Source organism: Bos indicus, chromosome 15 (genome assembly GCF_029378745.1).
Source record: "Bos indicus isolate NIAB-ARS_2022 breed Sahiwal x Tharparkar chromosome 15, NIAB-ARS_B.indTharparkar_mat_pri_1.0, whole genome shotgun sequence".
Classification (NCBI taxonomy): Eukaryota; Metazoa; Chordata; class Mammalia; order Artiodactyla; family Bovidae; genus Bos; species Bos indicus.
Genome location: NC_091774.1, coordinates 80,345,248 through 80,361,290, shown reverse-complemented (window position 1 = coordinate 80,361,290; position 16,043 = coordinate 80,345,248). Strand labels below are relative to the sequence as shown.

At 38.5% G+C, this 16,043-nt stretch overlaps 1 pseudogene; it reads right to left on the bottom strand.

Moving 5' to 3' along the window:
• Positions 1-6,116: 6,116 nt before the first annotated feature.
• On the bottom strand, positions 6,117-7,077 carry LOC139187261 (olfactory receptor 8U3-like; annotated as a pseudogene).
• Between the last annotated feature and the right edge of the window lie 8,966 nt (positions 7,078-16,043).

The following is a 16,043-nucleotide window of genomic DNA, read 5'->3' as shown; positions in this document are numbered from 1 at the left end:
TTGTTTTATAAGTAATATATAAGTTCATGAGAAAAATTAAGACTTTATCACTTTCCCATGAATACAAAAGTTGGTGAATTCTCATTTACCAAGAAAGCTTTCAATAACATTCATACATGCATGGACTTTTGAAAACAAAAATGTATTCAGAATCTTCAACTAGTGCCGGGAGTCAGCATGAGGAACTCTGCCCCTGGCAAAGGTCATGAGGAAGGAGGCTCGGCATATGCAAAGGCGGGATCAAGCCTCAGGAGTCCCCCTGGAAATTCTCGAGCACCTACCCCCAAAACCAGAGTCTGCCTACTTTACTGCTTTGTGCTCTCACCTACACCTCTGACTTTACAGGGGGCTGTCCCCCACCACCTCTCTCTGAAAAAGAATTAACTTACAGCTCCAGTTAATAAAGTTTCTGGGCATGACAAGAGTGTTTCAACCTACCAACTCCTTTGGAAGTCCTCTAGCCTGCCTGAATAGGTTCTTCTGGACACATGTAACTGTTTACAGCCTCCCAACCATGAAAGGCATGAGTGTTCTAAACTGTCTAAATACAGATTCCTCTGAGCAGTTAAATGATTGATTAGAAATTGTATTGGTGAAGGGTTTTTCACTTGTTGGGCCAATGTTTGCTGCTAAGTTTCCATATCCCTTACCTACTGTGTCCCTGGGAGTGTATTGATTAATATAATTGGTATATAGCAATGTAAGTAGTAGCTTTAATGTTTGTAACCTTGGACTCTTGAGTTAATTCTTTTCTTGTTATAGCCCACCACACCTTTGCCCTATAGGAATGCAACTTTATCTAATGCTTTCAGAGGGTGGCGCCTGACTTTATAATAATCACCTTTAGAGAAAAATAAGTTTTCTGAAGAAAGGGTCATAAAATGTTAACAGGCCTCCTGGCCAGAAGATTATGTAAATCACCTAAACTTTTGCATATGATAAGTTTGAAAGCCTGGCTTCAATAAGGATCAAGGACTGCTGTCCTTGCATGACTCTACCCCTTCCCCTATTGTCCTCTATGCACAACTTAAGGTATAAACGCTACTTTGGAAAATAAAGTGCGGGTCTTGTTCACCAAAGCTTGGTCTTGCCATGTCGCTCTTTCTCTCACCTTCTGGCTGAATTTCCATCTGGAGAATGGAGGCTCGTCAAGCCTACTAATTATGCCTGGGCTCTAAGATCTGACTGGGGAGGCCTTAGTGTCTCCTCTCCTTTGGGAGAACGGGAGGATGCCTGCGGCCTATGTAGGTGACGCAAATTCCTTGTCTTGGAATTTTATTAGCTTTCCACATAAACCAAGTTATTCAGCCTCTTTTCTCCACTGAATTTTCTCACTGAGCTATCCTTATTTAACCACTCTTTATATCTTAAATTCTATCGTATCCTGATCGCCGAAGCTGTCTCCCCTTTGAATTCCCTGGATCCACCGGGACTGGACCCTGGAAAACTAGTGTCATGAATTCAGAAGATTAATTCTCGGTATATATTGCTCTAGAATTAATACTATTTGTGTTTCAAACAATCTGTTGACTCACTGTGATTCTACTCTTTGATTTGGATTTTGGCTAGTTGTTTTTCTCTTTATTAATTTAAATAGGTGAAATATTTATGACTAAAGCCTATCATGTCCTTCTCATAGTTTAAAAAGATGAAGCAATATGGATTTTTGTCATTTAAAATCTATCTTTTAATCAGAAGAATGTTCTGTTAAACATTTGATTGCTATAATGAAGCTATTGTTTGATTCCAAATTCTTATCACTAACATTACATTCTTAGGTCTGTGTTTAGCTGCTTGTTGCTGCTACTGCTAAGTTGCTTCAGTCGTGTCTGACTCTGTGTGATGCCATAGATGGCAGCCCACCAGGCTCCCCTGTCTCTGGGATTCTCCAGGCAAGAACACTGGAGTGGCTTGCCATTTCCTTCTCCAATGCATGAAAATGAAAAGTGAAAGTGAAGTCGCTCAGTCGTGTCAGACTCCTAGTGACCCCATGGACTGCAGCTTACCAGGCTTCTCTGTCCATGGGATTTTCCAGGCAGGGTACTGGAGTGTGGTGCCATTGCCTTCTCCGGTTTAGCTGCCTAAGTCAAGCTTTTAATAACTAGAGTGGATCAACCAGATAAGAATCACTGTAAAACCGAATGCCATTGCACTAGACATGTGTTAAAATGTGATCAGCACAGCTCAAACTGGTATCCATTGGGATCTGATTACAAGTTTACTATTCAATTTATGTTCACTGGTGTCCACTTATTCTACCTTCATTCTTAATATAAGTGGAATACATTTTTTGTCCTTGTTGACTCTTGCTAATAATACCAGCATAAAAGCAAATCAGAAGCAGAAGTAATTTCTCATGAATGAGTTTATTCTTGTTTAAGGGCTAATCCAATTAAAAGGGGTGGACAATTGAACATGTGTAGAAAGACTCTGAGAAGTAACATTTACTTGTGGTAATATCACTGGAAAGATGTATTCATTTAAGCACAGAAAATATTGTTACTCAGGCTAATTTACTAATTGCCCACAAGTCACATTCCCTCAGATTGGTTCTGAGAAAAGGCAAATGGTGGGAGGAGAGTTCCTTTTCATAACTTTAGGTTCTGAGCAGGAAGAAAGAGTACCATTTGATTAGTATTGTAAACTACATTATCAAAGTTTTGTTTTGTTTTTTAATGTTTTCAAATCACCCAAGTTTGCTTCTAACAAGTTGGTGTCAAGTATGAAACGATAGGCTGCTCAAGAAACAATCGTATTGACAGAGATCACTATAATTTTACCCTTTAAGATCACATTTTCTGTGATGCTTATGGCAGACATATTCCTCAGTGTCCACTATTTGATGTTTTATTTTATAAGTAAAACCTTTGTCATCCAGCTGTTCACCACATTCCCATTGCCCCTTGTCAGTGGGATACATAATGTTGACAAGTCTTGGCAATGAGCCATCAGTAGAAAGTGATGCCTGGAACCTAAAGATCACCTTATGTATGTTAAAGCCATTAGATACAGACTTTTTTCTCTTCCTTCCCACTTGAAAATGTTGCCGCTGAAATGATCACTTTTTAGATAAAGATGGAAAACATATATTGAGGGTCTAATTGCCCTTCCCAAACTCCTTAACTCATACTGTTGCCTGAGAAAGGAATAAAGTACTTTATTAAGTCACTGCATCTTGGGAGTTCACTTAGCTATAGTGCTATATTTGCTTTTATAATACTTTCCATAAACATATCCTTGGCACTTAACCTCTGCCTCTTATCACTCACTAGGATGATTTTTTACCTGAGAATGATCAAGTCTCTTCACAAACGATTCTGGTATTGAGAGAAGGTCATCTTGTATTCTGTCTTAACCAGAAGGAGAAAACTCAAACTTCTGATCTATCTCAGATATTAGGCTATATATCCCTCTGTCCTAACTACTTGATGAATCCTTGGGCTTTTTAAGCCAGCAGGGAAGTCTTAAGACCTCCAGTTTTCACATTAAATGGTTTTGGATCCCTTTTGACCTGTCATCTAGGTCATTTTGCTAGCCTTTTTAGGTACTTACGTATCTCTTTCTTAAGCTTAGGAAATCTCAGCTATTTTTTTTTTTTCCTTTCTGCACTGTGCTTGCAGGTGTAGATAAGGTGTGTTTTCACCATACATTTGAGCCAGCACATCTTTAACTGTCCTTACTTATTAGTGGGCTTCTCCAATGCCTCAGCAGTAAAGAATTATCTGCTAGGCAAGAGACATGGTTTCAATCCCTGGGGGAACATCCCCTGGAGAAGGAAATGGCAACCCACTCTAGTATTCTTGCCTGGAAAATCCCATGGACAGAGGAGCCTGGCGGGTTACAGTCCATAGGGTCACACAGAGTCGAACACAACTGAGCATGCACACACTTACATGCACTTATTACGAGTGCAGTTGTTCCCCCAAAAGATGTGTTAAGTTCCTAACCTGAAGAACTTCAGAGTTTGTTTATAGGATCATTGGGTTATAGGGTCAGTATTCAGATATAGGGCAGTTGAAGATGCAATTATTAATATGAAGTCATACTGAAGTAAGGTGGACTGTTAATCCAGTGTGAGTGATGTCCTTACAGGAATGAAGGAATCTGGACACAGATGTAGAGGGAAGATGATCATGAGAAGACAGCAGAGACTAGAAAGATGCTTACAAGCCAAGGAATGCCTGGGACCACTAGCAGCTGGAAAAAACAAGGAAGGAACCTCCCCTACAGCTTCATAGAGAGCCTGGTTCTGCCAATACCTTGACTTCAGACTTGTAGGCTCCAGAAATGTAAGAAAATAAATTTTTGTTGTTCTAAGTCAATGAGTGTGTGGTACTTTGTTAATGCAGATGGATGAAACTAATATATTTCTTTACAGTTTTGTTTCAATGTTAGAACTTTGGTTTTACTTTAGTCTTTTTTAGCCTCCCAGGCTATCATCCTTTCTTCTCTGGGACCTCTTTAACTGTATCTGAAGTTTCTTTGGTAAACGTGTGGTTTTGCAGCAACCTCCCCTGAATCCAGTGTGCTACCCAGAAGGGGCACCGGGTTCCTTTTGAAAGATTCACTGACCTTTAAACCCTTCTCACATCGCCAATCTCAGGTTTAGCCCTTACTCTGCAGTTTACTATAGAAGCTTGCTGCTGTGCTTTTAACTATTTAAATTATACTTTTGGAATTATTAAAAATATAGCAACAACAAAGATGTTCTCTTTTCTTGAGTTTTATCTTTGGCAATTGACAGTCATGATTTCCAAGATTGATTTCTCTGCAACTATGCTCCCTGACTCTGAAAGAAGTTGATTTAAGAACTTGAAAATCAGGATTATAATTCATTGCTTCTCTTAAGAATTTGTACAATTTACCTCCACTTAGAACACCTTGTTGCTGCTTTAACAATGGCATATATTAAAGGCATATATTAAAATAGAGGCATATATTAAAATAAAGTTTAATATAAATAATTTAACATGGCAATATTGATGTCTTCACATAAATCTGAAATCTAACAATGAAATGTGTACTAAGATAACTTGGATAAAATAAGCTAAAATGTTTCTGAATAACTTATATGATCATGTTTTTTTTTTTTTTTTTTTTGCCAGTATTTCCAAAAATAGCTAGCTGTTCAGCATATTCAGGAATGTTTTAGATTTTGCCCTACAAGAATAGCTCACAATATCACCCACATGGTAGACACCAAATATTTGAATCTAAATTAAAAAAACAAAACAAAAAGCATTCCAGTTGACGGTTTAAGTTGGTCTTAGATTACATCACTGTACAACCACCCCAACATAAAACTATATTCCTGACATCTGACAGCAACCACATTTATTTTTTTTTTTTCCTCTAATTTTATTTTATTTTTAAACTTTACATAATTGTATTAGTTTTGCCAAATATCAAAATGAATCCGCCACAGGTATACATAGCAACCACATTTATAACTTGGTTTTACACTACCGCTTCCTGTCCCTTCAACCCACTGTAATTTCTTCAAATCCCTAAAATATAAAAGGATCTTAAGCTTTGCTGAGGGAATATAGGGTTATGTCTTCATTTTTGTTTTGATACAGAAAAAGAGAGTATGACTTTCCAAAAGCTGACCCTGATTCCCAGGTCTGCATGGCAAATAATGACATCTTTTTGAACAACATGAGAACCAAGAAATTACAGAGAGTGACCAACAGTGAATCTAGTGGGGGTCAGAAGCAGAGAGGAATGATTTTTAGCAGACAGGATACAGTTGAGGAACAGCTGCTGCATGGAATGACGTGGGGATGGACAAGAAACTTCCTTTACCACCTCCCTTTTTCTGTCTCCACAATGTATAAAATAGAAACATTTTTGAAAGCAGTGGCTAAATCTTACTATCAGTTAAATAGAAACTATCCAGGTCAAAACTATCAAGTGTCACATATGCAAATAGCAATTTGTTAAAAATGTGCATTATAATCTTTTAAACCTTTTATCTTACTTATAAATTATATGAAAAATAGAACACATGTGCAACGTCATTTTGCTCATACAAAAATGGTAAAATTAACCTATCAAAGATAATAAAAACAACATATCGGCATGTGGTACAGTTCCAAGACAGTCAGTGTTACAAGTTACATTCTAATGTATATTAGAGACAGAAAATAACATTTTTCAAAAGCTTTCCTCAAGGCATTTTTTACCTCTTGGTTCCTCAGGCTGTAGATCATGGGGTTCAACATAAGAATGACTCTTGTGTAGAAGACAGAGGCCATTTTGTCGGTGTCAAGGGAATGGTTTGATTTGGGCTGCAGATACATGAAGATCAGAGTCCCGTAGAATACAGTGACAACAGTCAGATGAGAACCACAGGTTGAGGACGCTTTGCGCCTCCCTTCTGCAGATTGGATTCTCAGGATGGCAGCCACAAAGTATAGGTAAGAAATAAGGACCGTGGTCAAAGAGCTGATCATGTTGAATCCAGCAAAGATAAAAATCAAGATCTCTTTGAGGCTGGTGTCTGAGCATGCAAGGGCCATCAAAGGGACATCATCACAATAGAAGTGATTAATAGCATTGGGGCCACAGTAAATCAATCGAAAAGTAACAACTGTGTGGAGGAAAGCAACAAAAAAGCTGTATCAGTAAGGGCCTGCAACCAGTTGCATGCACACCTTTTGGGACATGATCACCATGTAGAGAAGAGGATTGCAGATGACCACATAGCAGTCATAAGCCATTACTGCAAGAAGGAACATCTCTAAAACCAAGAATTTTAGGAAAAAGCCCAGCTGTGTCGCACATGCATAGAGAGATATGGACCTGTTCTTGGTCAGGAGGATCTCCAGGAACTTTGGGGCTATTGATGAGGAGTAACAAAAGTCCACAAAGGCCAGATTACTGAGAAAAAAAAAAATACATGGGTGTGTGAAGGTGAGGATCCAACCAGATTATGGAAATCAGGCCAATGTTTCCCACCAGAGTCAGAGAATATACCACTAAAATGAGAAGAAAGAGAAGGATTTCAATCTCTCTCTGGACTGAAAAACCCAAAAGAATGAATTCCATCACCCTGGTAATATTCTCTTCAATCATTTGTTCTAGTCTCTGAACTGTGGGAAAGACACAAGGTAAAGACAGATAAGTTATCAGGAGCGAGGAATTGTCATCAGATGCCAAAATGTGCATGTTTTAACTTGAGAAATTATTGCTCATTGAAGCAGAATATCAGAACAAATAAATATATCCCCTCTTAAACTCTCCTGTTTGACTATTTATAATTTTCTGAAGCCAAAAATTGAGGTTTAATAAAAATAATGTTTATAAAAACATGGGATATTTTAGGTTTAGATTATTTTTAGTTATATTAAATAATGGAGAGAATAAAGATGTTGTTAAATATCCTGCTCCCAATATTTACTTCTCAGTGGAGTAAAATTTTAATATGTAATACTTTATCTGTTTTAACAGACATATATAAAAAATAAACTGTAATGATGTAATCATGAAATCACTAATCCTTGATTCAGTTCACTTCAGTCACTCAGTCATGTCCAACTCTTTGCAGCCCCATGGACTGCAGGATGCCAGGCTTCCCTATCCATCACCAACTCCTGAAGCTTACTCAAACTCATGTCTATCACTTCAGTAATGCCATCCAAACATCTGATACTCTGTCGGTCCCTTCTCCTCTCGCCTTCAATTTCTCCCAGCATGAGGGTCTTTTCTAGTGAGTCAGGTCTTAGCATCAAGTGGCCAAAGTACTGGAGTTTCAGCTTCACCATCGGTCCTTCCAATGAATATTCAGGACTGATTTACTTTTTGGATAGATTGGTTGGATCTCCTTGCTGTCCAAGTTCAAAAACATCAATTCTTCTGCACTCAGCTTTCTTTACATTCCAATTCTCACATCCATATATGACTACTGGAAAAACCATAGCTTTGACTAGAAGGACCTTTGTTGGCAAAGTAATGTTTCTGCTTTTTAATAGGGTGTCTAGGTTGATAATAGCTTTTCTTCCAAGGAGCAAGGGTCTTTTAATGTCATGGCTGCAGTCATTATCTGCACTGATTTTGGAGCCCCCCAAATAAAGTTTCTCACTGTTTCCATTGTTTCCCCATCTATTAGCATGAAGTGATTGGACCAGATGCCATAATATAAATCTTAAGTTGTTTTCTTTATTCTTTGCTACATGTAGACCTAAGAACAATAAATACCCTCTATTTACATCATATGTCATTAAAATTCAGCTTTTACAATTACATAGCATTAATTTGTGTGTGACCTGTGGCAAGAATCTAAGCTATTGTTTTTCCACACTGTGAACTAATTTTCTTAATATTATTAATTAAATAATCTATCTCCTTCTTATTATATTTATAATTAACAAGACTTTAAAAGTATCAACTCATTTACTAAAATATCTCAATAAAATCCATGAGTTTAGAGTTTTAGAAAACTTTTAGGTCATTTTTACATATGCTTTACTTTATGAAAAGAAAATGTTTTTTAAGAACATAAATAAAGTATAGTTGACACCTGAACAACAGGTGTTTGAACTGCATGGATCCACTCATATGCCATTTTCTCTTCAATAAATACTACTACAGTCCTACTCTATTCAAAGTTGGTTGACTCTTCAGATGAAGAACTGCATATCTAATGCAAAATTAAAGCAAATTCTACAACCAGTTGGGTAGGATTAGGGACACAAACCCCACTGGTTGTAGAATTTGTTTTAATTTTGCATTAGATAAAGATGGGCTCAATAAAAGACAGAAATTGTATGAACCTAAGAGAAGCAAAAGATATTAAGAAGAAGTGGCAAGAATACACAGAAACATTATACAAAAAAGCTCTTCATGACTCAGATAATCATGATGGCATGATCACTTTTCACCTCCATGGAAGCAGCTTGCCAGTCTTCCCTGTCCTTCACTATCTCCGAGAGTTTGCTCAGACTCATGTACATTCAGTCAGTGATGCCATCCAACTGTCTCATCCTCCATCACCTCCTACTCCTCCTGTCCTCAAACTTTCTCAGCATCAAGGTCTTTTCTAATGAGTTGGCTCTCACATCAGGTGGCCAAAGTATTGGAACTTCAGATTCAGCATCAGTCCTTCCAATGAATATTCAGGTTTAATTTCCTTTAGGATTAATTGGTTTGATCTCCCTGCAGTCCAAGGACTCTCAAGAATCTTCTCCAGCATTACAATTTGAAAGAATAAATTCTTTGACCCTCAGTCTTCTTTACAGTCCAACCGTCTCATCCATACATGACTACTGGAAACAAAGTGAAAGTGAAGTCGCTCAGTCATGTCCGACTCTTAGCGACCCCATGGACTGCAGCCTACCAGGCTCCTCCGTCCATGGGATTTTCCATGCAAGAGTACTGGAGTGGGGTGCCATTGCCTTCTCCAACTGGAAACAAACAAACAAACAAACAAACATAGCCCTGTACTTATTTTAATGCAAAAATTATCTTTTTAGCAGCGCTGTTCTTTGCAAAGTTGTTTGTGTTTGTATGCTGCCTCTAGTGTATGTCCTCCCACTCCTCATGAAATCATTCCAGTCACTCTTTTATTCCCATTATTCACTATAAAGTCCACTTAAGAAGATCATGCTATTTAAACTATCACCCATATTTGCCATAGTTTTCCCTTCCTTCATGAATTTTCTCACATTTGAATTTTCATGCCCCCCTGAATTTTTTCCCTGAATGTTCATCCTCAGCTTCATTACTGGTTTCTCTTCATTGCCTTGATCTCTAAATGTTGGACAGACATAAGTTCAAGTCTTTGTAAATTTCATCTGTTTATATCTACACATTTTCCTTTACTTGTTAATTACATTCAGTCTTATTCCATATGACCTAAATCAAATCCCTTATGATTATACAGTGGAAGTGAGAAGAGAAATAGATTTAAAGGCCTAGATTTGATAGATAGAGTGCCTGATGACCTATGGAATGAGGTTCGTGACACTGTACAGGAGACAAGGATCAAGACCATCCCCATGGAAAAGAAATGCAAAAAAGCAAAATGGCTGTCTGGGGAGGCCTTACAAATAGCTGTGAAAAGAAGAGAAGCGAAGGCAAAGGAAAAAAGGAAAGATATAAACATCTGAATGCAGAGTTCCAAAGAATAGCAAGAAGAGATAAGAAAGCCTTCCTCAGCGATCAATGCAAAGAAATAGAGGAAAACAACATAATGGGAAAGACTAGAGATCACTTCAAGAAAATCAGAGATACCAAAGGAATATTTCATGCAAAGATGGGCTTGATAAAGGACAGAAATGGTATGGACCTAACGGAAGCAGAAGATATTAAGAAGAGATGGCAAGAATACACAGAAGAACTGTACAAAAAAGATCTTCACGACCCAGATAATCACGATGGTGTGATCACTGACCTAGAGCCAGACATCCTGGAATGTGAAGTCAAGTGGGCTTTAGAAAGCATCACTACGAACAAAGCTAGTGGAGGTGATGGAATTCCAGTTGAGCTATTCCAAATCCTGAAAGATGATGCTGTGAAAGTGCTGCACTCAATATGCCAGCAAATTTGGAAAACTCAGCAGTGGCCACAGGACTCGAAAAGGTCAGTTTTCATTCCAATCCCAAAGAAAGGCAATGCCAAAGAGTACTCAAACTACTGCACGATTGCACTCATCTCACAAGCTAGTAAAGTAATGCTCAAAATTCTCCAAGCCAGGCTTCAGCAATATGTGAACCGTGAACTTCCTAATGTTCAAGCTGGTTTTAGAAAAGGCAGAGGAACCAGAGATCAAATTGCCAACATTCGCTGGATCATGGAAAAAGCAAGACAGTTCCAGAAAAACATCTATTTCTGCTTTATTGACTATGCCAAAGCCTTTGCCTGTGTGGATCACAATAAACTGTGGGAAATTCTGAAAGAGATGGGAATACCAGACCACCTGATCTGCCTCTTGAGAAATGTGTATTCAGGTCAGGAAGCAACAGTTAGAACTGGACATGGAACAACAGACTGGTTCCAAATAGGAAAGGAGTACATCAAGGCTGTATATTGTCACCCTGCGTATTTAACTTACATGCAGAGTACATCATGAGAAACGCTGGACTGGAAGAAACACAAGCTGGAATCAAGATTGCTGGGAGAAATATCAATAACCTCAGATATGCAGATGACACCACCCTTATGGCAGAAAGTGAAGAGGAACTAAAAAGTCTCTTGATGAAGGTGAAAGTGGAGAGTGAAAAAGTTGGCTTAAAGGTCAACATTCAGGAAACAAAGATCATGGCATCCGGTCCCATCACTTCATGGGAAATAGATGGGGAAACAGTGGAAACAGTGTCAGACTTTATTTTTCTGGGCTCCAAAATCACTGCAGATGGTGACTGTAGCCATGAAATTAAAAGACGCTTACTCCTTGGAAGGAAAGTTATGACCAACCTAGATAGCATATTCAAAAGCAGAGACGTTACTTTGCCAACAAAGGTTCGTCTAGTCAAGGCTATGGTTTTTCCTGTGGTCATGTATGGATGTGAGAGTTGGACTGTGAAGAAGGCTGAGTGCCGAAGAATTGATGCTTTTGAACTGTGTTGTTGGAGAAGACTCTTGAGAGTCCCTTGGACTGCAAGGAGATCCAACCAGTCCGTTCTAAAGGAGATCAGCCCTGGGATTTCTTTGGAAGGAATGATGCTAAAGCTGAAACTCCAGTACTTTGGCCACCTCATGCGAAGAGTCGACTCATTGGAAAAGACCATGTTTTGGGAGGGATTGGGGGCAAGAGGAGAAGGGGACAACAGAGGATGAGATGGCTGGATGGCATCACTGACTCGATGGACATGAGTCTGAGTGGACTCCGGGAGTTGGTGATGGACAGGGAGGTCTGGCGTGCTGCGATTCATGGGGTTGCAAAGAGTTGGACATGACTGAGCGACTGATCTGATCTGATATGCAAATTGTTCCCAATGTAACTCTTCACCTTAGTACATTCTGAATTCTGAACTCTCACATTCAACATCAGATTGATGTCTTTACTTGGTAGTGCACTAAGTATCTTAGATTTAGTGTCCATAATTGAGTTTCTAATACCATGTCCTTTCCTTTCTCAAGCCTGTTCCTCTCTAAGTCCTCTGAATCCTATGGTTGCTCCAGGTAAATACCTTGAGTGACTCTTGATTTGGAGAAATTCAGAGTGGTGTTACCTTCCAGTTCATCTGGCATCCAACTTATTTTACTAGCTAAAATGCTACTCCATGTTTTTATCCATCATCCTTTCAGCTAGGTTCCCTGTTTCCATCCTTTCTCTCTTCAGTCGATAGTAAAGCAGAGTAATTTATTTAAAAAGTAAGTTAGGTTATTTCATTCCCTGGCCCAGAATCCTCCAATAGTTGTCCATTTCACCCAGTATAGAAATCAGATTCTTTTTTATGTTTTTTTCAAATTTAAAATTTTTTCAAATTTTGAATTGGAAGATAATTGCTTGACAATGTCGTGTCGATTTCTGCTGTACAACAATGTGAGTCATCTTTAAGTAGACATATATCTCCTCTTGAGTTTCCCTCCTAGTTCCCCACTCTATCCCATCCTCTAGGTCATCAGAGAGCACCAAATGAGCTCCCTGTCCTCTACAGAAATTTCCCACTAGGTCTCTATTATACACATGGTGGTGTTTACATGTCAATGCTCCACTTTCAATTTGCCCCATTCTCTCGGATATGCAGAGGACACTGTTCTAATGGCAGAAAGAAAAGAGAAACTAAGGAACCTTCTGATGAAGGTGAAAGAGGAGAGTGAAAAAGCTGGCTTAATACTCAGCATTCAAAAAACTAAGGTCGTGGCATTCAACCCCATCACTTCATGGCAAATAGATGGGGAAAAAGTGGAAACAGTGCTAGATTTTATTTTCTTGGGCTCCAAAATTTCTGCAGACTGTGACTGTAGCCACAAAATTAAAAGATGTTTGCTCCTTGGAAGAAAAGATAATAAATCTATACAACTTCTTAAAAATCAGAGACATTACTCTGCTGACAAAGGTCCGTATAATCAAAGCTATAATTTTTTCAGTAGTCATGTAAAGATGTGACAGTTGAACCATAAAGAAGGCTGACCACTAAATAATTGATGCCTTCCAATTGTGGAGCTGCAGAAGACTATTGAGAGTCCTTGGACTGCAAGAACATCAAACCAGTCAATCCTAAAGGAAATCAACACTGAGTATTCATTGGAAGGACTAATGAAGAAGCTCCAATGATTTGGCCCCCTGATATGAAGTACTGACTCATTGGAAAAGACCCCAATGCTGGGAAAGATTGAGGGCTGGAAGAGAAAGGAGTGACAGAGAATGAGATGGTTGGATGGCATAACTGACTCAATGGACATGAGTTTGAGCAAACTCCAAGAGATGGTGAAACACAGGGAAGCCTGGCATGCTGCAGTCCATGGGTTTGAAAAGAACCAGACATGTTTAGGGGCTGATTGACAACTCCTTCTCCTGTGTCCACAAGTCCCTTCTCTATGTCTGTGTCTCTATTCCTGTCCTGCAGTCAGGTTCATCAGCACCATTTTTCTAGATTCCATATATATGCATTAATATATGATAGAATGTGGCCCACTGGAGAAGGGAATGGCAAACCACTTCAGTATTCTTACCTTGAGAACCCCATGAACAGTATGAAAAGGCAAAATGATAGGATACTGAAAGAGAAACTCCCCAGGTCAGTAGGTGCCCAATATGCTACTGGAGATCAGTGGAAAAATAACTCCAGAAGGAATGAAGGGATGGAGCCAAAGCAAAAAGAATACTCAGCTGTGGATGTGACTGGTGATAGAAGCAAGGTCCAATGCTGAAAAAGCAATATTGCATAGGAACCTGGAATGTCAGGTCCATGAATCAAGGCAAATTGGAAGTAGTCAAACAGATGGCAAGAGTGAATGTAGACATTCTAAGAATCAGCAAACTGAAATGGACTGGAATGGGTGAATTTAACTCAGATGACCATTATATCTACTACTGTGGGCAGGAATCCCTCAGAAGAAATGGAGTAGCCACCATGGACAACAAAAGAGTCTGAAAAGCAGTACTTGGATGCAATCTCAAAAATGACAGAATGATCTCTGTTCATTTCCATGGCAAACCATTCAATATCACAGTAATCCAAGTCTATGCCCAGCCAGTAAGACTGAAGAAGCTGAAGTTGAACGGTTCTATGAAGACCTACAAGATCTTTTAGAACTAACATCCAAAAAAGATGTCCTTTTCATTATAGGGGACTGGAATGCAAAAGTAGGAAGGCAAGAAACACCTGGAGTAACAGGCAAATTTGGCCTTGGAATACGGAATGAAGCAGGGCACAGACTAATAGAGTTTTGGCAAGAAAATGCACTGGTCATAACAACCACCCTCTTCCAACAACACAAGAGAAGACTCTACACATGGACATCAACGGATGGTCAACACCGAAATCAGATTGATTATATTCTTTGCAGCCAAAGATGGAGAAGCTCTATACAGTCAGCAAAAACAAGACAAGGAGCCAATTGTGGCTCAGATCATGAACTCCTTATTGTCAAATTTAGACTTAAATTGAAGAAAGTAGGGAAAACCACTAGACCATCGAGGTATGACCTAAATCAAATCCCTTATGACTATACAGTGGAAGTGAGAAATAGATTTAAGGGCCTAGATCTGATAGATTAGAGTGCCTGATGAACTATGGAATGAGTCATGCCCTCCCTCAGGGAAATCTTCCCAACTCAGGGATCAAACCTATGTCTCATATCTCCTGCATTGGCAAACTTGTTCTTTACCACTGAAGCCACCTGGGAGACCCCATGTTTGCATTTGCTCCCTCTGCCTAGAATACCTTTCTTTGACATCTCAATCTTTCACCCCCTGGATACTTTCACAGTGTGAAATGTGAGAACACTAAAGTTAGATTATCTGGGCCCAAATTCTGGCTTTGTTGTTATGCGCAGTGACAATACTTATTCACATAACACCCTGTGTTTTGTTTTCAACATCTTTGAAACAAAAATGGACATAATAACTGCTTCTGGTGTGGCTCTGAGGATTAAATATGTATGTGTGTAAACTATGCAAATATGAAGGATGTAAATTGTGTAAAAGATCTAGAATCATGTCTGTGTTATCATAAATGCCACATCAGCATTAATTGCTAGTATATTACTTCTCTTCCCTAACTTACTTTTGTTTCCCCAATATCATTTATCATTATACCAAATTTTTAGTTGGTTTGTTTCTTTGTCTTCTCTGTTATGTATCATGTGGGAAGAAGTTTTGGTCTCTTATCAGTCTCTTTATATGTATTTGTTGACACAAACTGGAGACTCAATAAAGATTCTCAACAGAGTTGTAACAGTTTACATTTTTTCTGCACTAACATTAATAATTATATATATATATATAGTTATTACTTGCCAAGCTCATTCTTTAAAAGTAATATTTTCTCTTTTATGCCTATTAAATCACTGTTGTTATTTAGTTGCTATGTCATTTCCAACTCTTTTTCAACCCCGAGGACTGTAACCCACTAGGCTCCTGTGTTCATGGGATTTTCCAGATAAGCATATGGAGTGGGTTGCTATTTCCTTCCACAGAAGGTCTTCCTGACCCAGGGATTGAACTCGTGTCTCCTTCATTGGCAGGCAGATTCTTTATCACTGAGCCACAAGGGAAGCATTAAATCTTTAGTAAATTTTATGTTAATCATTAGTAAAATATAAATTTTATTAATAATTAAAAAAATAAACATAAAAGAGGAAACATCCTTTGAAAATAATGAGATTGCTATTGTTGTGAGTCAAACTGCCAAAACTTTTTGAGAAATTCATTTATTGCTCAACAATAATTTATCAACTCCCCAGTTGTGTCAGGAACTACAGATAAAGTGGCTAAAAAATGACTCCATTTAGTTATGTTTTCTTTGTTGTTGTTTTTTAATTCCTAAATCAAGTTACATAAGGCTTATTTTCTTTACCCAGTTTTTTGTACTTAATTTCTTTTTTTATGTTTATTTATTTTTTAGACACCCAGAAAAGTTTGTGAAATTTCC